Raw genomic sequence first — 22,601 nt, 5'->3', positions numbered from 1 at the left:
AAAAAAATACATTTGAAAGATCACCATATCACAAGAGCATGTTTTTCCAAGTCAAGCCTCTTTGATTAGATTGACTTTACTATTGTGGATGAATATCAAAGACACCACACTCAAATATGCAAGTATTCTTGATGATTTTTGATGTAGATTATCATCCTTTCCGTGCAACAAGTTGAAATATTTAATAGCATGATTTTAATTTATGTTCTTGATTTTCTCATATGAATCAGTTGTACAATGAGTGCCTTCAAATATGGTGATCTAGTAAATAAATCACACAAACATTTACCAAATTGACTCATAATAGCTAATGAAGTGGGCATAGAATGAGCTTAATTCCAAACTCTTTGAAATTAATCTAGCATAGAGAGGCATAAGTTAAAATGTGCAAAATGAATATTTAGATGCGTGCAAAAAAAAAGACATAATGATTGACTTTTAATGTAAAATTTATTTGAGTAAATATTAAAAAGGTTGAATTGAGATTTAAAGTGTAGAAATATGTGTGAATGGAGATGAACAAAATATAAGTGCAAAAAAGATGAAAAGATATTGAATCTCTGGAAGTATTGCAAGTAGAGATGGATTAAGGATTAAGAAGGGATTAACATTTTAACCTAAAATTTAAATTGCTATCACTTAAACAAGAAAACCATTAAAAAATTAAAGATAATGTGAATTAGTGATTTTTAAAGACTTTTGTGTACATTGTAAATAGATAAATTTTAAATTAAAGAATATTATCTTGTTTTTCAAACATTTTTGACAATTTTTTATACTTTATAATAAATGAGTGACATTTATTTCATAACGCATTTATTAGAAATAAAATAAATTTATAATTTATTAAAAATAAATCACTAACATTGACATCTATTGTGTGCATATGTTTTAATTATTTATTACTATAAATTTTTATTATTATTTAGATTAATTAAAATTTTATATAATTTGATTCCAAAAAGAGACATTTTTTAATTTATTCAAATTATTTATTTTTCTTTCATTAAAACAAGGACATGAATATGTATGAGCATACATAGTTTTAAGTTTTTTTTATTTTTTAATTTTTGCATATGCATCAAATAGACATCTTTATGTTTGGTAAAAAACCAATATTTACTGGAAATAGAAATCAAAAAATAAATATAACAATCTAATCAAATATATTTCAAATCATGATTTTCAAAAATCTTATTAAAAAGTCCAAGGGGTTGAGTTTAGTTGGTTAAAGCATTGAGTTCTCAATATGGAGACCCAAGTTCAACTCCCATGAGGGACACCTTTTTGTAGAATTCTAAGTTGTGACTCTTGGTCTTCCATTGGTTGTATTTGTCTCATTGTTTAAAGTGGATTTGTAAGTTGTGACCCTTGGTCTTCCAATTGTTGTTTCTAGTTTGGTGCTCGAAAGGAGCTAGAATTTGTAATAACGTGGATGCTCGAATGAGAAAAAAATGAGCTTTGTGATTCTATGATACTTAATACAAAAAAAAAATCTTACTCAAAGGACTACAATCTTACAAAATTTGATGATCTAACTCTTTCTTTGAAACACATATTTATTTAGAAAATTTTTTAAATAGCACTTAGGATGACATCAAAAGGATCTTCATTTGAAGATTCCTTCCATATAGCATTTTGAATGTGAAAATTTTAAAAATGAAAAAAAAGGACCTTCATTTGAGGGTTGTGATGATATCAACCTCAAGAAAAGGTCCTTCATTTATGTTCCTTTAAAGGTGTTTTACAATTTTTGGCACCGTGGGCTCATGTTTTTTGTTCCATTTGACAATTGGAACAATATTCTGAGAATGAGACCAACATTCCACATGAATGTGTCATTTACCAATATGTAATTGTATTAAGACATGTTACATAAAAATGAGCCAAAATTAAATAGGAATGGTCATATTGGTAATAGGATTTCATATTACATTTTACCCCCACTTTTATTTGCATGTTTATCCTAAAATGAGAATGTATTTCAAAGTATGACAACGTATAGTCATGTAAAAGAAGAAATATTTAAACTTAAAATAATATGGGTAGCCATATAATGTAATGGGTGTACTTTAATTTCTTCTTGTATTCTCTATAGGAACCTCAAAATTAGATTGAATATTTGCAATTGGTATCTTCTACAATGTGAGAAAAAAGAAAGACAATCAAAAAGTTGAGTAAAATATCTACAAAAATCTATGAGAGAGAGAGAGAGGTTACAAAATTCTACCTATATAAAAAATGACACTATAGTTTACTCAGTGTAGTTGCATTAATATGGCATACACTTCACATATGAGCATGTAATGTGGTCAGTATCTATTTGGAAATGGTGACGAGTATTTTTGTAGGCACCTATAACAATTTACATTCTCAACATAAGAGTTTTAGTGACAAAAAATTCCCTTTACAGTCTCTTAAATTGCAAAAGAAATAAAATAATACCTAAAATCTAAAGATGTGTCAATAAACAATTACAAACATAAATCTTGTAAACTCATGTAATGAGTATCATTTATACTATTAATAAAAATAGATATAATTGAAAGGGGAGGTGAATTAGTTGTAAGGTTTGGCTATAAAGGTGTAAGTGCACAAAGATGGTGTCCAAAAAGGGGTATAAGTGGACACCTTTTTTTTTGAAATCATGTAAACTTGAACTTGGAGGAGAAAGTTGAGAGTCGTCCACTCAGGATATGAAGATACGCAAAGAAAAAATATTGTAGTACTCTAAATTTAGTTTCCAAACTACTATTTTTTTTCAAAATTGGATAAGATTAAGGAGGTCAAATCCTTCGCGCACGAAAAACAAACCCTAATTTTTTCTGAAAAACATAACATAGTGTCTGACGTGCACATCAAAAGAGTCATAATTAGATTTGGTATTTTGACAAATCCTTTGGCAGAAAGATAGTTAAGAGTGAGCACTAGAAGTTATGTATTTTTTTGTAATTTTTTGTTGACTTTTTTTTTTTAATGATTTTTCTGATCGAGCACATCCTGAAAATCAAGTACCTATTCGTGTGTGAAACGTAACTTGCACCAAAACAATCGAAAATGCAAAATTTTTTTTTTTTTTGTAAAGAATCAAGTGCACTACAATAATATATAAAGTTTTTTTAAATTTGGATAAGTAGATCAAAAGTTATTTAAAAAATGGTACACGTATGTCTTTAAGAACTATGGAGACACTAGTAAAAGAAATTCAATAATGATATGTTATTATTGTTCAAATTTTTAAAAAATTATATGGTTAGAAAGCTCAGAAGATGGGTGAACATATGGTGGAAATTTTAGAAATACCCACTTGATGAAGTGTAAACCTGATGATGACAAAGTCGAGAAACCAAGTTGATAAAACAAAACATGTCAAAAAGGAGGGAAATTCAGGGAAATCAAACTTCCAACCCACATCTTTTTCATCCAAACCTATTCAAAATCATAAACAGTCAAAAGCACATATGGGCTTTCTTTTGTATAAAGACCACGTATGGGGTATTTTTTTATAAAACCATGTACGGGATGGTTTTTCAATAAGAAGCATGTATGCGATTCTTCCTATGATACTCCATCATAAAAATATTAATGTGTGTGTGTGTGCATACATATATGTATACATATAATATGTCTTCCTATGATACTCTCATCCCCCCCTCTCTCTCTCACTCTCCTTTTTCCATCCTCTCTCCCTCCCCCCTCTGTCTCCCTTTTGCATCCTCTCTCTACCCCCCTCTCTTTCCCCTTCTCTATTTTCCTCCCTCTCCCTCCCTCCCTTTTCCATCCTCTCTCCCCCTCTCTATCTCTCCCCCTCTCCATCTCTCCCCATCTCCCTCGCTCTCTCTCGCCATCTCCCTCCCACTCCCTCTCCCTCCCACTCCCTCTCCCCTCGCTCTCTCTCTCTCTCTCTCTCTCTCTCTCTCTCTCTCTCTCCTCTCTCTCTCTCTCTCTCTCTCTCTCTCTCTCTCTCTCTCTCTCTCTCTCTCTCCCTTTTCCATCCTCTCTCCCTTCCCCCCTTTGTCTCCCTTTTCCATCCTCTCTTAGCCCCTCTCTCTTTCCCCCTCTCTATTTCCCTCCCTCTCCCTCTCCCTCCCTCCCTCTCCCTCTCCCTCTCCCTCCCTCCCTTTTCCATCCTCTCTCCCCCTCTCTATACCTCTCCCTCTCCCTTGATCTCTCTCCCCCTCTCCCCCTCTCCCTCCCGCTCCCTCCCCCTCTCCCTCTCTCTCCCTTTTCTATCCTCTCTCCCTCCCCCCTTTGTCTTCCTTTTCCATCCTCTCTCTTCCCCCCTCTCTCTTTCCCCCTCTCTATTTACCTCCCTCTCCCACAAACTCCCTCCCTCTCCCTCTCCCTATCCCTTCCTCCTTTGCCATCCTCTCTCCCCCTCTCTCCCCCTCTCCCTCCCCCTCTCCCCCTCTCCCCCTCTCCCTTTCGCTCTCTCTCTCTCTCTCTCTCTCTCTCTCCTCTCTCTCTCTCTCTCTCTCTCTCTCTCTCTCTCTCTCTCTCTCTCTCTCTCTCTCTCTCTCTCTCTCTCTCTTCTCCCTTCCTCTCCCTCTCCCTCCCTCCCTTTCTATCATCTCTCCCCCTCTCTATCTCTCCCCCTCTCTCCCTCTCTCCCTCTCTCCCCCTCTCCCTCGCTCTCTCTCCCCCTCTCCCCCTCCCCCTCTCCCTCTCTCCCCCTCTCCCTCACTCTATCTCCCCCTCTCCTGCTCTCCCTCCCGCTCCATCCCCCTCTCCCTCTCCCTCCCACACACTCCTTCCCTCCCTTTGCTTCACATTTTCTTAAATACAAGAAGCACGTACGAGGTTTTGATGAGCTAAAAGCGCGTATGGGGTGCTAGGAATATTAACATTGGCTTGCTGAACATTTTTAGGGCTAAGAGCGCATACAAGGTTGTTAAAAATAGCGTGTATGCGGTTCTAGGACATACTTTTAGTTTCCCAATAGCCTCAATGACCACAATAGATGTTTTTGAGGTCGTTGAAGGCCCCACTGCAACTATTACTACGCTTTTGTGACTATTTTATATGTTGAAGTAATTGATTTTTTTGTTTTGCATGATTTCAAATGATTGAATTGTTGTTCTTATTAGTTTGGTCAATATTATTATGATTTTTAAATAGTTTTGATTCAAAAAAATAATGATAATGCTAAATTTTATGGTTATTTGATTGTTTAAGAACTTATATTTACATAAGCATGTAAAATGATTCTATTTAGGACAACTAGTATTAACGATGGGAAAGAACAAGCAAGGATAGATGGAACAATGAGAGGATGAAAAGGAAAGTCAAAGGTAGTGTATGAATAAATTACATGACATAAGAACAATGGGACAGGAAGGTACATTATCCTCAACATCTCAATTCAATTTACCAAATGAACATGATGCACCTAATGCAATTGAAGAAGAGATATTTGATTTACCGTATGAACCTAATGCAATTGAAGATGAGACCACATTGAATAATCAATTAAATGATGAACATACACCAACTTTATTTAATGAATTGAATGTATCCAATGCACACAATGCATTGATGTTAACACCTCCTAGAATCATTCCTCGGAAACCAAAGTACCTACTTGACATCGATGAGAATATTTTGAAGCCAATGCCCGACAAAATGAATGAATGAATGTGTAGGAGAATGGTTAAAATAATATGGCAAAGCCATTTAGAAAACTTAAATCAAACTACAAGATGCCAATTAATTGTTGAAATGATTAAAAATTTGAAGTTTAGAGAGACAATGAGAATTCTAAGCCTAAGATCATTTGAAAGTAATAGCGAAAGAACTATTGTGAGAAATATATTTGATGCATATCAAGCTATTGGTTCAAAATCATGGACTAAAGATTCTAATGTTACTTGACGTGTCATTACATCAACCATAATGAGAAAGAAAAAAAAAATCGTTTGATAAGAAAAACAAGTAAGCCATTAAAAATTAGTAGAGAAACATTACGTAAAGCATTAGAAAGGCGGGATAAAATAGAGGATCCTAACAACAATTCTGTTTGGGCGTTCTCGGGTAGACTACCATGCAAAGATAAGGTTGTTGTTGATGCAGTAAGAACATTAATTGATTTTTTTTGGCATGAAAACACAAGGGTTTCGCCTAACCAAAAATATGTTGTTAGAAGGCGAATCAGATCTAGAAATTGTGAGCCACATGACAAACACTATTTGGATATAACTCAAACAAAATTTTATGAAATATTTCTTGAAAAGTTTCCTCAATCAAGAATTAGTCAAAGATGTTTTGAAATGGGAAAACCTTTCTATGTTAATATTAATCATGTACGCACCACATGTTGTTGTAGGATGCATATTGAATTTTCCATGCACTATGATATTTATCATCATACATGTTGTACTTTGCACACTAACGATGTTTTGCAGGAATGCAATATACAACCACCTCCTAAGTCACCAAGAGAATTTATTTCAAGTGTGTTGTGTAAAAGATATGATGGTTTCACTTATTATAAGATGATGTGTTTGAAAGGTTCTTGTGCTACATGTGGTGGTTTGCAATATTTGTCAAGATGTCTACATCTGGATAGCACACATGAAATTGGTAAGAAACTAGTTTCTTTTAGAAAGTACAAGACAGTGAAATATGGCATTATAGATGGAAAAGAATTGAAGAGATGTGAGTTAGTGAAAAATAACATATGTGTAGCTTATTTTATGAGAATGTTTCAATAGAAACTAGTTTATGAGTACATAATGCATACACATAGAACTCGATGAGTAGATGAGAAATTCAAGTTATGCAATGACACATTTCCTCTTGGTACCATTGTCTCTATAGTTGATTTTGCTGAAAATTATACACTATAACCTCAAAATGAAGTGCAATCTATATTTTACCATTCTAAACAAGTTTCTATTTGTGTACACATAGCATTCATGCATGTGGATGATAATATAGAGGAGGATAGAAAGGTTGTAAGAGAGTATCACTTCTATATAAGTGACGATCGTACACATTCGTCAGAGTTTGTGCAAGGATGCTTTAAATTTTTCTATGATAGTTTAAGGGAAAGGAACATACGATACAACCAATACTTAATATGGTCAGATAATTGCACCTCGCAATTAAAAAATGCAAGGATGTTCTATTGGTTGAGTAGGATACATGTGACAAGTGGTGTACAGCATTTTTAGAATTTTACTAAGGCTAGACATGGAAAGGGAGAGCACGATGGTACAGGTGCATGCATAAAAAGAGCCCTAGCTAGAGAAGAATTGAAGTACGAAGGTGATGCTGAGTTGATAGATGTAGCAACAATTGTGTGATGGTGTAACTCTATAATGGGACTAGGTAATCCAGGTACGTCAATGGCTAATAGATATTTATGATTGATCACTGAATCTAACATTGAAACTATCAAGATTGTTGTATAGTTGTAGGATCTAGTGACATGCACTCATTTTGAAGTTCAAATGCAAGTTCACCGATAATTTATACTATATAGATTGTATTTTTTTTCTCTTCATGTATGTATTTTTGTGGGAAGAATGTGAATCACAAGAGTGGGTTGACAAATGGTCTTGTAGACCATTGGTTCCCATTGATACCTATCAAATTCCCAAAGAACTATTGTTGAACCAGATGGAAGCATCAATTGATTTTGATCATGTATCCGACCTAGTGGAACCAGCTGATTTTCTGGGTAAATTTTATTGTAGGAAATTTTTTTGGCTCATTTTGTTACATCAAACATTATTTCTGGTATTAATTACCATTCTATAATATGCAAGTCATATGTACCCAGTTTTTGCATAAGATAATAATGAAGAACAAACATATTACTTTTTGTGTGGTTGTATTGAGCCTAAGAGAAAATTGATAGAGAGGGTATTGAGTATCCAGTAGGGTCTATTGTCGTGACAGGCACATGGCTTAGGAGATACCCTATCAAAAAATTTGATGTTTGGTTGTTCGAGGACTTTGAAACACACAGACATTCTTCATTTCTCCAAACTTATTGTTGCAACAAATATTCTATTGATTAATTATCATGGTAGACCTCATAACAAAATTTTATGAAAAGTTTGTGAATCTTACCGCGAGGCATTACTTGAAACAATACATGTTAGAGCCAATCCAGAAGGCTCACTTGAATTATTCTATGGTTCAGCGTAGAATGATTTTGAGAATTTTGTATATATCATCGAAGAATTTTTCTATATTCATTTTTTGTATATTTAAATGGCTATGACCCGATTCGCACATATTTAAATGCAAAATTTTGTATAAAAGCCCATGAAATGATTTGTAACATATTTTTTTGTATATTTAAATAGCCAAGAGTTGATTTGTCCATATCTAGAGGCAATTTTTTGAATATATGTGACTATGTTTTGTGACTATTTTTTGAATATATTTTTCTATGATTTAAATATCTTAAGGGTTTTGAGTTTATGTGATGTGATAAGGTCAATCATGTCCATTCTTGATTATATCTTAAGGGTTTTGAGTATATGTGATGTAAGCAATAATCATGGAGATCTATGTTGTACATTGTATAATCATCGAGAAATTATTTGGGTTATTATTGGGTAATGGGATTCATAGATCGAGTCTAGATACAATTTGAGAAAAAATGTTATTATTGTCAAAAGAGTTGTCAAAAAACTTGTCAAAAAAGTTGTCAAGCAACTTCTAGATCGTGTTGGTAGGGTATGGCTCTCAACGTTTCGACACTTTGGGAGGTAAAAAAGGAACATTCCTAGTGTAAACCTTCCCACTCAGAGGGGCTCATGATGTTGGTTTATTCCCACGACAAACGAATTCAATTCTACCCTATCTTGCAACTACGTTTTCTGCAGCAGGCAAAAAAAAGCTACCATTCGAAAATGGCTCCGATTCGTTAGAAAGTAAGATAGTAAATTTTAGAAGATCCTCACATGACCCTACAAGTTTAAAAGGATTGATCATACGTGTCCTGGATTGAGAGAAACAATTTGTCAAAGTTTGACAATTTTTTGGACTCAGGGCAATTGAGAGATTGCTCTTGTAGGGTATGGCTCTCGACATTCCGATGCTTTGGGAGGCACAATTGGACAATGCCTAGCGTAAAAATATCCACTCGGACGCGCTCATGATTTTGGTTTGTGCCCATGATGGATGAAATCAATTCTAACCTATCTTGCAACTTTGCATTGCATACGAGTGACATGTTTTGCAGTAGGCAAAATAGCTCCGAGTCATCAAAAACCAAGATAGGCCATTGTAGAAGAGCTTCATGTGACTCTACAGGTTCAAATGGATCGATCATATGTGTCTTATATTGAGTGAAACAGTTCATCAAAGTTTGACAAATTTTTGAACTCAGAGCACTTGAGAGATCACATTGGTAGGGTATGGCTCTCAACGTTCTGACACTTTGGGGGCACAATAGGAGCATTCCTAGCATAAACCTACCCACTCAGAGGTTCTTGTGATGTTTATTTGTTTCCCACGATGAACGAAATCAATTCTAGCCTACCTTGCAACTTTGATAACAACTGAGCAACTTTGACAAGTGAGAAACTTTGACAACAACTTTGACAACATCTTTCAATTTTCTTGGTGTAAATTAAGATCAGAAGAAAAGAGAAGAGACTTACTATTTCTTCAGAAGTGGGTAAGCTAAATTTAACATTGGTAATACGTCTGAGGGGAGCAAAAGAAACATCTTTCACCATTTTCATCTCCATCTTTTTTGAATTTGCAGACAAGAAAGTAACGATCAACTTCTCACTTTCACAAATGAACAACTTTTACATATTTTATCCAAATGACTCCAAAATTTCACAAATGACTTCAAATGACCATTAATGGTCCCAAATCACCTTATTTAGATAAAAAAAATGGAGAACAATATGAAAACCAAAATTTGACCATTGCGAGCATGAGGGTGTTATCGCGCCACTCACATTGACAAATATAAATGAAAGGAATCAAAAGCATCTAGTGATCATTAACATGGATCAAATCTTACCATTACCATTGAATTATATTTTCATTGAGACAAGGAGTTTTGTAGGATTAGTTCAATATTTTAGAAATTTTATCAAATCATATTCCATGATTGCAAAGCTTTATATCATAGATTTTTGTTGTTTATATTCATATTGTTGATTACATAGGAAAATATTCATTTAACCTTATCAATAATTATTTAGTCATATATATATATATATATATCAAAATGCACAATAATCAACACAATGAACAAATTCGGTATGTATCGAAAATGCCTATCAATATCAACAAAATGCACAATAATAAACACAATATACATTTATTAGATCGAATATCAACATTTATATATATCAAAAAAGCATGTATGCCAATTCAATACAAGTTTTACAAAAATGTGGCATATGCCATGTCCAAATAAATATACAATAAAAATGTAGAATATATCTAAATGTATTGGTCATTCAATGACCACAACTAACACTATATAATCCTATAAAGTTTGTGGTGGATTATCAAAATCGAGCCTCTTCGATGTAGTATGTGGCTCTATAGATGGCTGCAAAACCACAATTCAAAAGATAAGTTAGAATACTTTTGTAGAAAATAGTTCACAATTATCAACATAACTATGCATTTAACTATAATTTCTTTGCAATAAAAATGCAGATTACCTCATCTGTTGATCTAGGATCTATTGTCTTCTCTGTCTTCTCCTTGTTAGCCTTAGGAGTTCTCTTGAATACCTTCTTCAAAGGCTCCAAGTTATGGCCGAACCACAAAGGGGGTTATTGTTGATTAAATGCAATTAATACAATGTACTTACATATATACATCAAAAACACTAAAAATCTATGATATAGAGAACAAAACTGTACCGGAGCCTAAGATGCTTCTCTAATAGAGTGAGGAGGGCTTTCCATTGATGGATCATTTGTCACTATTATCTATACGAAAAATGATCAAGATTAAATACAATTAATATAATGATAAGTATTCCAACTTAAAAATAATTAATGTAATATATAAAAAAAAGTGTACCGGAGCCTAAGATGCTTCTCCAGTACATGGAAGAGGGCTCACCATTGATGAAGTAGCTATGGATATTTCCTATATGAAAAATGATAAGATTATAATTCATCACAAGTTCACATGTACACATGCATACAATCATCAAATCAATAAAATAAAGTAGACATACATACCTCTTCCCTCTCTCGATCCTTAAACATATCAGGTGCATTCAACATATCTACAAATCTCAATGCCCATTGTATATAAAACAGAAAAAAAAAACACTTTTAATCAATCTACAAATTCCAACTAAGACAATTTTAACCTTTTCAAACAATTGTACAATTAAAAATGTGTTCAATTACCTTCTTCCCAAATTTAGGCATCCTCGAGGATTTCTTTCATTGAGGACTAGGCCTAGACATGGAGGGGGTACCCTAAAAAATAAAAATTAACACGAGATATTAGTACAAATAATATTAAACATAATTTAACAAATCTAAAATTAAATGGCTTGCATAAATTCCATCAAAAGAATACATAAAGTAAGGTGTACAAAATATGATACCACATAGCTCTGTAGGCCAAAATCAATCACCGAGAGCATGACATCATCAATCTGGGACATTTGGTCCCTTGACAATGTCTACAAAACAAAAAATTGTCAAGCACTAAAGAGAGTTAGTATATCCTTTTTTGTTTTGAATTCAAAGTGTACTATTCTATTTTAACATGTTACAAAATTTATACCTCAGGCATCAATGTTGCAGCTACAATAATTGCGGGAGGAATATCAGATGTCATTGTTGCATCCTGAAATTCATATTGTTTATATCGCTTTAAATTGATCTATAAATGAAAATTCATTTACAATTACAAATTTGATATGACTGATAAATAAAATGTTATGAATTCAAATCAACACACTTGTGTCCGCAGTTGACAACAAAACAATATGCCCATCAATTTATTCATCAGTGCCATATCCTCAGTCGTGCTGGTCTGACATCTACTGCCGCGAATCATGCACAAATGGGATGTGGAGCCATCTACAGTGGCCTCATCATCCATCCCTGTGCATATTCCTAAGAAAGTGGGACACACATGCTGAATAGGCTCACCAGTGCCAGTTGCCCTAGCTAATGGATCATCGTTCGATACAAGAGGGTGTGCTAACGGTGTCCCATTCTGGATGATCGCATCAGTCAATGTTGTGGCTGCCTGAAGAGTTTGTAGCTCCATCGACTCTTTCAAGGCTACTCGGACAGTCACATGCACCTTGGGTTTGGGTGCTAGGGGGCGATGACTCTGCGGGTCTAATACCCTACGAGCTCCAGGTCTATCTTGGGTAGACCTACCAACTCTACCATGGAACTCTCTCACGTCAAAATAATTAGGCTTCTCATTAAGGACAAACTCACAATATACTTTCCTCCAAAAATACAATGGAAACTCATAATTATTACAAGGTGGTTCGTCAAAGACCATCCACTACCTATTCCAAAATAGATCCCTCATCTATACATTGGTACACCAATGTATGGGAAACATCTTTCCATTAAGAGGTAAGGACACACTAGTTCTAGGATTAAAAAAAAGAGCGCATATTTATGCTTTACTTATGTTTTTGTTTTTCACTCCCTCATATGATAATCCATTCTCATAAAATGCACGACACCTATCCCTATAGTTTCTCTTTTTTTTAATCTGAGTGGAAACTGTAGTGGTACCACTAGCTAATGTTTCTAGGCTAGTGGCAAGGGATAAATGATGCTCAAGCTTAGATTTTTTCAATTTATTAGTTATTCTACTTATTTTAGCAATGTATGCCCTAACTGATTAAGCAATTGATCCTTTGTAGCTAGTGTATGCTCTAAAGGAGGAGCTGGAGGTGTATTTTACAACTTTTGTTGTGGGTTTTGCTATGGGTTTTCATCGTGTTGTGGTTCTGGATTTTGAGAATCTGATATATTTGTAACAAAAAATAAAAAAAACTAATCAAAATCAATGATTTTAAATTCAAAATGTAAATAAATTTTTTCAAATATGCAAAATAAACAAAAAAAATTAACAACCTACCTCTTTCCATGGCATTAGGAAGTGGAAATCAGGAGCCCATGGAGGTTTAGCAAAAAAAATGCCCCTCCAAACAACTTTCGATCGCGGGTTGAAATGAGACCCAATCAAATTAAAATATATATATTGACAAGTAGTGCGTACACGATCTTAAAAAACTAAGACCGTGTATGGGGTCCTAATTTCTAAAGGACCGTGTGTGTGGTCTTAGTTTTTAAGGACCACGTGCACAATCCCTTCCCTTTTGGCTCGACATAAATGAACCATAGCGCATACGAGGTTATTCAAAATTCAAAAACCACATACACACTATCTATTTTTTAAAACTTTTTTAGGTGTGTGTCCACTTTTTTGGCACCATCTTGGTGCACACACCCAAAGGTAGTCATCCAAGATCTACAGGCCTAATGGAAAGCACAAGAATAGGAGATAAATATTGTGACGAGAATAAATTTTATTCTCATAAATGATGCAAATGTTGAACACCTAACATAACTAAGGAAGGGGGGGTGGGGTTAATTAGTACATAAATTCAAAATTATTTTTTAATAAAAAAAATCAACTTATTCATTAACCATCAACACATAAGAATTAAACATTAACAAATGAACACCAAATGTACATGGAAAACCCAAATAGGTAAAAACCATTGTGAGAATCTAACTCACAATATGAACGTAGCATCGTAAATTGTACACCCTTAATAGGGTAGTACAATTTCATGCTTATGTTAGCACCTGTCTTAGTGTGTTTGCATCTTGTATATCAAATTTCCTTTAACTATTTAATTAAATCTAAAGTCTTCTTTCCTCATTCTACACATCATAAAATTGGGCCCTTATCCATAAGTGTGCCCCATTTTATTTTATTCTTCCAATTAACTATTTCATCAAAAGCCCTAATTATGTCCTATTTCAACCTTCAAGGCCTGATTTCGCATACCTAGACACCTCGAATCTCCACATACTCTTGGAATTAACTTTAGAATCACAATATCTTGCTTCCCTAAAAATTTTGAAAAAGTTGGTCTAACCAAGAGGCGGCCTCTTGGTCCCAACATTTTCTCCTCGAATTTCAGGAGCATGTTTTGGTGGTATTTTAATGTTTGAATCCAGAGAATTGTGAAATTATATTGATTCTAGGTTGGTCTATGACCAAAAACAAAGTTAGAGTTTCATACATATAGCCTTTCCTTTCCTCATTTGAAGGATCCATCTACAAGCAATTGAAAGAGTGTCTTATGAAGTGAAAGTGTAGGTTATGTGGAGTCTACAATCAGTACATCAAGCACTCATCAATCATCTTCAAAATCAATTAGGAGCTTTGGAGAATTTGAAGAATAATAGGAGATCATCGACTATTGATTGGCTTGTACCTCTCCCTTAGTGTTTTGTATGATTTCATGTTATTTTCATGTCTTTGTATGAGATTCATAACCTTCATTTTCAGATTTACATTCATGCTTTAGATCCATTATTACATTTGTGATTTGAAGTATTTACATTTACATTTACAATCAATTAGGGTTTGCTCTACAAAGTGTAGAGTAGAAATTTAGATCTACTTTCTTGTTCATTTAGGATCTTGCATACACACAAGATTCTTGCACTCATATTTTCAATACATCATCGGCTATTTATAGAGGTGGAAATCACCAAAACAAGGGGTTTCATAAGGAAAAACCCTATATAGCCACCTAGACACCCTTTTTTCAAGCTGCAAATGCAAGTACAAGAATCTAGCAAACACACGAATTTTGGGACCAACGAAACACATAGGTGAAGAGTCAGTCTCAAAGCTAGATCTTGGTTTTCTAGGACCAGGGCATGGCATCCTGGTCTAGGAACAAGGTGTGGCTTCCTGGTTCTCTATGTTTTACAACATTTATGGCAGATCAACATTTCATACTCTCAGGACCCAAATTATAGAGGTTCGGCTTTTTATGGTATCAGTGACCAGGGCATGGTGCCTTGGTCTTGCATAGCCAACACCAAATTTCAATGACAGTTGCACATCTGATTTCCTTTTCCATCTTTGTACTCAGTCCTTTAGCTTCAAATCTACAAGTTTCTACATTTTCAGTTTATGTTTGCATCTTGGTCATCTCCTAGCATAGTTGACTACCACATTTCACTTTGCACATCTCCTCTTCATAGTAGCAAAGGAATAGAAACCCTAAAGACATTCCTTGACCCTCTCTCTCTCTCTTACAAGAATTGGTCAAAGTGAATTATCTCTTAGGTTCTTTCATATTCCAATGTGTGCATGGGAGTGGGATTAGGTCTTAGCCGCTTCATTTCATTTTCATACATTACAATGAATAACAATGTTTACAACATTTTAAGTTTACATTCAAGGAGCACCAACACCTGGAGGACTTGCAAAATGAAGGCACATAACCTTAGGCAAGATACAAAAGGACTTGCACAATTGAAGAACACTTCTTTAGAACAACATACAAACTATTGCCAAATGACTCACTATCAATTAGTAACAAATGAAATAATTGAATTGAAATTGAGAAGGATTATCCTAATCATAAAATTATCCTTGAACAACTAAGTCAAGAAACCAATATCATGGCAAACATCTCTGATACTCTTCGCTATCCCAACACATTGTCTTAAATAATATATTAGTTTCAAAACTCTTCTCAAATTGTCTTTCACATCACCACAAACTCAAATTTGCTTGCAAATCATTCACATACACTTCTCACACAATTCACTTCTCATCCACACACAATTCATCTATATGTACATCTTAAATATGAGACAACATTGAAAACCTTAATAAGGGTCAAACAAAATAAAATAAGCCACCCAAACCTAACATACTTAGATCGGTCCACTTCAAGAGAAAGAGGAAACTAAAACATATCACAATAAATCCTTCCACGATTGATCCAACAATCTACACACGCTAACATATTCTCCAAAGGGCTTTACCAAATGTAACATGTAAACATAATGAACCAATCAGCCACGTAACCTCTTCTAATGAAAAATACTCCATGTGGATCTCTACATGCCATGGTGAGACCCAAATTAACATCTCAACACATACCCGGACCAAAAGACCATAATACAATTAGAAACATATCCAAAGGGAACCAAAATAATTTTGGATAGCCCTAAATATAGGATGACATGTCAACGAAAACCAAAAGCATATTTGAACCAGCATCTATCCAGATAATTGGGTTTGATAAAGCATATCTGGACCAAAATCCATCCAAATAACTAGGTTTGACATCAATGACAACCATATCAACTCATGATATTAACAACCCCCTCTATCATTGATGGCAACAACAATATGGTCCTAATATTCTCACAACAACTCTCTCTCCAATCTCACAACAATTCTCTCCCCCCCTTTGACAATAATGACAAAGGGTATTGAAAACCATACTAACAACTCACACCACTTCTACCCCTAAGAGAAGTAACAACATCAATCTAGGAGACAAGGATAAGAGCTAAGTCTCCCCATAGAAAAATGTACCACTAAAAATACATCTAGCTAGAAAAAAATAGGGTTAATAACCTCTAATTTCTGCTTGAGATACTCAAAAGTATCATTCTCCAAATCCTTAGTAAAAATGTCTACTATCTGCTATGATGTAGAAATTTATTATATTCTAGCTTCTTTCTCTGCAACCTTCTCTCTTAAGAAATGATAATGGATTGAAATATATTTGCTTCTTGAATGTATAACCGGATTCTTTGAGATGTTTATAGAATTGGTATTATCACACATAATAGGAATGGCTTCATCATACACTACTTTGGTATTATTAAGAGTCTAGTTCATCCACAAAACTTGAGTACAACAAGATGTTGTGCCAATATATTCAAATTATGCAATGGATAAAGATACTAATTCTTATTTCTTACTCATCCATGAAACCAATTTATCTCCCAAAAAAATGCACCACCACTGGTACTTTTCATATCATTGACACTTTCAGCAAAATCAACATCTGTATAAGCTTTCAACATAAAATCTTCATTCTTCTTGTACCTAAGCCAAAATCTTGAGTTTCTTTTAGATATCTAAAATTCCTCTTCACTACTTGATCATGAGTCTTCTTTGAATTAGCTCGAATCTCCTATGACCAAACACACACCTTGCATAATATCAAGTTTAGAAGTAGTAAGATATAACAATCCTTTGATCATATATTTGTACTTCTTCTAATCAACTTGTAAAGATGTGTCATCTTTGTGTAACTTAAATCCAATAGATAAAGGATAGTAATAGGTTTACAATTATTCGTATCAAACTTTTTTAACATCTATTCAACATACTTAGCTTGAGAAAAAAAGATTTCATTATTAAATTGAGTAACTTGAAGAGCAAGAAAGAACCACATCTCTCCAAACAAAGACATCTCAAATTCTTTATGCATCTCTTTTGCAAATTCTTTACACAAACTATCACTTCCTCTAAAGATAATATCATCAACATAAACAACAACAATAAAGAACTTAATGCCTTCAACCTTGAAATAAAGATTATTGTTTGTAGTACCTTTCCTGAAATTTTATTATAATAAATATCTATCCAATGTTGCATAGCATGCTATAGGTGCTTGTTTGAGTCCATACAATGCTTTCTTTAACCTGCAAACCATTTTTGGACCATCTAACAATCTAAATCATTTGGTTGTTTAATGTATACCTCTTCTTCTAGTTATCCATTCAGAAATGTCAACTTAACATCCATTTGATATACTCTAAAGTTCTTGTAGGCAGAAAAAGAAAGAAACATTCTAATAGCTTCCATCCTCACAACTGAGGCAAAATTTTCTTCAAAAGCAATACATTCTACGTGAGAAAAACCTTTACATACCAATCTTGTCTTATTTCTTGTGACTTTTCCTTTCTCATTTAATATGTTTTGAAACACCCAATTAGTTCCTATCACATTTTTATCCACCGGTCTAGGTACTAGCTCCTAAGTTTGATCCTTCTAAATTTGATTCATTATTCTTCCATTTCTCTCACCCAAATTTCTTCTTTGCTTTCTTTTTCATATGATTTAGGTTCAATAACTAAAAGACAACAACAATTAGTTTGTTTACTTACCTCTGTAACACTCCTAAATCAAGATAATCAGGCTCCATTACCTATAGGCTCATGTTATGTTTGCAATAGGGAGAGATGGAGAGAGTGAGAGCAAAATACAAGGAGAAGAGTGAGAGAGAGGAGAATAAGGATAAAAAGATAGAGATAGAAGTGGAAATTTGATGGAGATGGAGAAGGAGATGGATATGGAGACAATGAGAGGGATGCTGATGTAGGAGCATCCCTAGTCGATGGGCAATCTTACATCAACCAAAAATATTTCCTTTCAGTTTTGTTCTTGTTTTGTTCTTTGTGTAGTTTTCTAGTTCTTGATGGTTGGCATCGGTAGTTTCTTGTTCTTTGTGGAAGATATTTTTTTCGGTTTGATTCCAGATTTCTAGTTCATTTGGGTTCTTTTTCGGTCAGTTATCGCTTCTGATTGGGTTTTTTAGGTTCGCGGGGCAGTTCTTGTGCTTACCGATTGGTTTTCCTTCATTACTAGCACAATTCTTACCGTGTGGATTCATTTTGGGTCTTGTCCGATGCTCTTTGGCGTGTGGCCGACCTTCTTGCTGAATGTCATCACTTGGCTATTATTTTCCAAAAAGATTTATCTAATTCTTAGGGTCGACCTAATTACATGTTTCATTTACCTGCATTGGCGAATGTAATCTTATGAGGTCGATCTAGATGTGTTCCGATGGGTATAAATATGAGGTTAGGTAATCATTTGTAGGGGCGGGGGAAGTAAAACTCAGAATAAGGATTGAGATTCGCATGTTATGATCCGGTTGATTCTTAGAGTTCTAGTTGGATTGTATTTGGCTTGAAGTCTACATGTAACCGGTTAATCACCAAATGTTTTTTGATGATAATATAATGATTGATGGATGATTGTCAGAATTTCTATGGCTTTAATATGATTTGTTTATGTGAATTTATTATGTTTTCTTGTTTCTTTCATTGTGTCTCCCTCGCTGCATAAGCCTAATTGACTCTTTTGAGGGTTTTTAGTGGTTATGGCTGCATCAAGTGGTATCAGAGCTGGTTATGGACTAGCTGGTGGAAGAATCATTTGTGAACATTGAGGCATTCCTTGAGGTGGATAGATTGTCGGTTGGAGGTAGGTTGTGTGTATATTCAATAGATTGTCGAGGGGAGGCAATTGAAACAGATAGTCAGATCACCGAGCTGGGGCAGTTCACTAGAGTGGAAGAAGAGATGTTGTCAAGGAGAACAAACCCTGGGAGGGTAGAACAGATGATGGAAGACTTCAAGAATGAAGTGAGGAATGAAATTCAGCATGCTTTTGCTGGTTTTTGAAGAAACCCTGATTTTGAGGATGAATATGAGGAAGCCGATGAAGAGCTTATGAATCTAAACAACTAGAAGATGAGAGAGAGGAAAGATTCCTACAAGAAATGACACAAGCAAGTAAAGCGCATAAAGTTCAGGTTTCTAAATTTTCTGAAATGCTGAACCCAGAGGATCTGATTGATTAGATCGGAGAGTTGGAGGACTACTTTGAATTTGAGGATGTCAAGGACCTATAGAGAGTCCGATTGGCACAGACCAAGTTGAAAGGGCATGCTAATTTATGGTGGAAATATTTGCAGAAAGACAGAGTGGAGAATGGTGAATTGAAGATCATCTAGTGGAGACAGATGCTTGCAAGATTGAAGGCCAAGTTCATACTGGGAGACTATGAATTGGAATTGTTCAAGAATTTTCAGAATCTAAAATAGAGAAACATGTATGTGAAGGAATATACTAAGGAATTTTGCAAGGTGGTAATGAAATCTGGACATAGAGAGATGGACAAAGAAAAGTTGGCAAGGTAAATCAATGGACTTTCTTTTAACATTCAAGATGAGATGACTATGTTGAAGATTTCCACAATTGAAGAAGCTTACCAGTATGCTTTGAAGGCTGAGGAGAAAGTGAGGAGAATACAACCGAATAAGGGAAAGGAGAAATTCAAGATGAGTGATAATATGAAGAAACTGGTAGAAGAAGAGGAGTCAAAACCTAAGTGGAGTAAAGAATTAGAGTAGAAGACACTGAGGGTAGGGAGCAGTAGTACTGGTAGAGAATTTCTTGGCAAATGCTTCAAGTGTGGAGAAATGGGACATAGATCCTATGAATGTAAGCAAGGAATGACACAAAGTTGTGTGGCAAGTGAGGAACTAGAAGGTGAGGGTATCGGATCGGACTGTGCACCGAAGCAAGGAGAATCTCTTATGTTCAGAAGAAAGGATACTGAATCTACTCAGAGGAGGATTTTTTTCCAAACTATGTGTAAATTAGGTGGTAAGTGTTGCAATGTCATTGTAGATAGTGGAAGCACTGATAATTTAGTATCTAAGGAGATGGTTGTGAAGCTTGGGTTGAAGAGGCTTAACAATCTTTGTCCTTATTAGGTGAGTTGGTTACAAGATGATCAAAAGATAGAGATAAAGGAGTAGTATTTGGTGAGTTTCAATATTGGGCCTTTCAAAGATGAAGTTTTACGTGATATTGTGTCAATGAGTGTTTGTCCTATCTTATTGGGAAAACCTTGGCAGTATGATAGAGGAGTTATTTATGATTGTAGAAGAAACCTAGTTACAATTGAAAAGGATGGGCAAAAGTTCACATGGAAAGTTGATGGAGATGGAGAAGGAAATGGATATGGAGAGAATGAGAGTGATGTTGATGCAAGAGCATCCTCGGTCAATGGGCAATCTTGTATCAACAAAAAATATTTTCTTTCAGTTTTGTTCTTGTTTTGTTCTTCATGCAGTTTTATGTGTTCTTGTCGGTTGGCACCGATAGTTTCTTGTTCTTCATCGAAGATATTGTTTTAGGTTTGCTGGTGGTTTCAAGCGCGATTCTTGGTGTCTGGATTCATTTGGGGTCTTTTAGATGTTCTTTGGTGTGTGGCTCACCTTCCTGTTGAACTGCATCACTTGGTTGTTATTTTCCATAAATATTTATCTAATTCTTAGGGCCAACCTAATTACACATTTCATTTTTCTGCATTGACGAATGTAATCTTATAAGGCTGATCCAGATGTGTTCCGATAGGTATAAATATGATGTTTGGTAATCATTTGTAGGGTCAGAGGAAGTAAAAGTCAGAATAAGGATTGAGATTCGCATGTCGTGATCCAGTTGATTCTTAGAGTCTCTGTTGGATAGTATCTGGCTCGAAGCCTACATGTCACTTGTTAATAACCGGATGTCTTTTGATGATAATATAATGATTTTTGGATGATTTTTGGAAGTACTATGACTTTAATATGATCTTTTTATGTGAATTTGCTATGATTTCTTGCTGCTTTCATTGTGTCTCCCTCCTTGCATAAGTCGGTTGACTCTTTTGAAGGTTTTTACCGGTTATGGTTGCATCAGATGCAAAGGTGGGAGTAACATCAATCAACATACAAGATATGCAAAAAAATTCATGGTGTATTCTAATTATACCACTTCAATACATTGCTTCCTCGGTCTATTTCACATATGTCATATAAACTTAAGAAAGGACATACAATATTGGCCTAATAATGGCCTCTCACTATGGATTTTGATGGCCTACAAGTCATCATTACATCAAACAACTCAACAATGTATTATTTTGTTAATCCCTCATGGCAACATTTACTATGAAAGAACACACAAAAACACCCACATCTTTCCCAAATGATCAAATAATCAAAATTCCTTTGTAGGAGCCTTGTGTAGAAATATAAATAAGACTCTCACCAAGTTTGAGCCTTTTGGGATGATGCAATACAAAGATATAGTTTTATTAATGCTTGCTGGAAACTCTAGTTTTATCACATGCATGCTCTCACCAAAAATGTCATAACTCATTCAAAACTTAATAAAATTAGATCAGATAAAAATAAAATGAAACTAGACTCATTTATCCAACCTATCCCATTGGTTTCAAACCGTTATTGTACTATACCAATGTGTACCAAAAATGACATAACTTTTACAATTCCCAATGAAAATTGATGAGACCAATTGAAAATGGAAGTAGGTTCACATAAATAACTTCTCCAACCAGTTTCAGATCATTACATGAAAGATAAAATTTGAATAAACCAAGAGAACAATCTGCAACATGAGAAAATTCAGAAATATTTCACAAAAATAAGGGTTTATTCTTCTTCACAATCTCGAACAATCTCAACCCTCTCCAACCTTAGGAAAAAAATAGAATTTGATTTGGAGGCCATATTTATGTCTTTCTAACCAACAATCATCAGTTACAACTAACTGTTAAATGACTTGACCCTTCACCTTCCACATACAACCAAAAATACAAAGCTGCATGATAATATTTGACAAACAAGACAAATTTTTATAATATTTGCCATATGGCCCACAAATAACATCCTAAGTCTCAAAATCAGTAAAAATAAGTCCAAAATGGTCTAAAAGACCTTATTACATTATAAAAACACAATACCAAAG

This window comes from Cryptomeria japonica, chromosome 11, assembly GCF_030272615.1.
Source record: "Cryptomeria japonica chromosome 11, Sugi_1.0, whole genome shotgun sequence".
Taxonomy (NCBI): domain Eukaryota; kingdom Viridiplantae; phylum Streptophyta; class Pinopsida; order Cupressales; family Cupressaceae; genus Cryptomeria; species Cryptomeria japonica.
Note: the sequence above shows the minus strand (reverse complement) of the source record.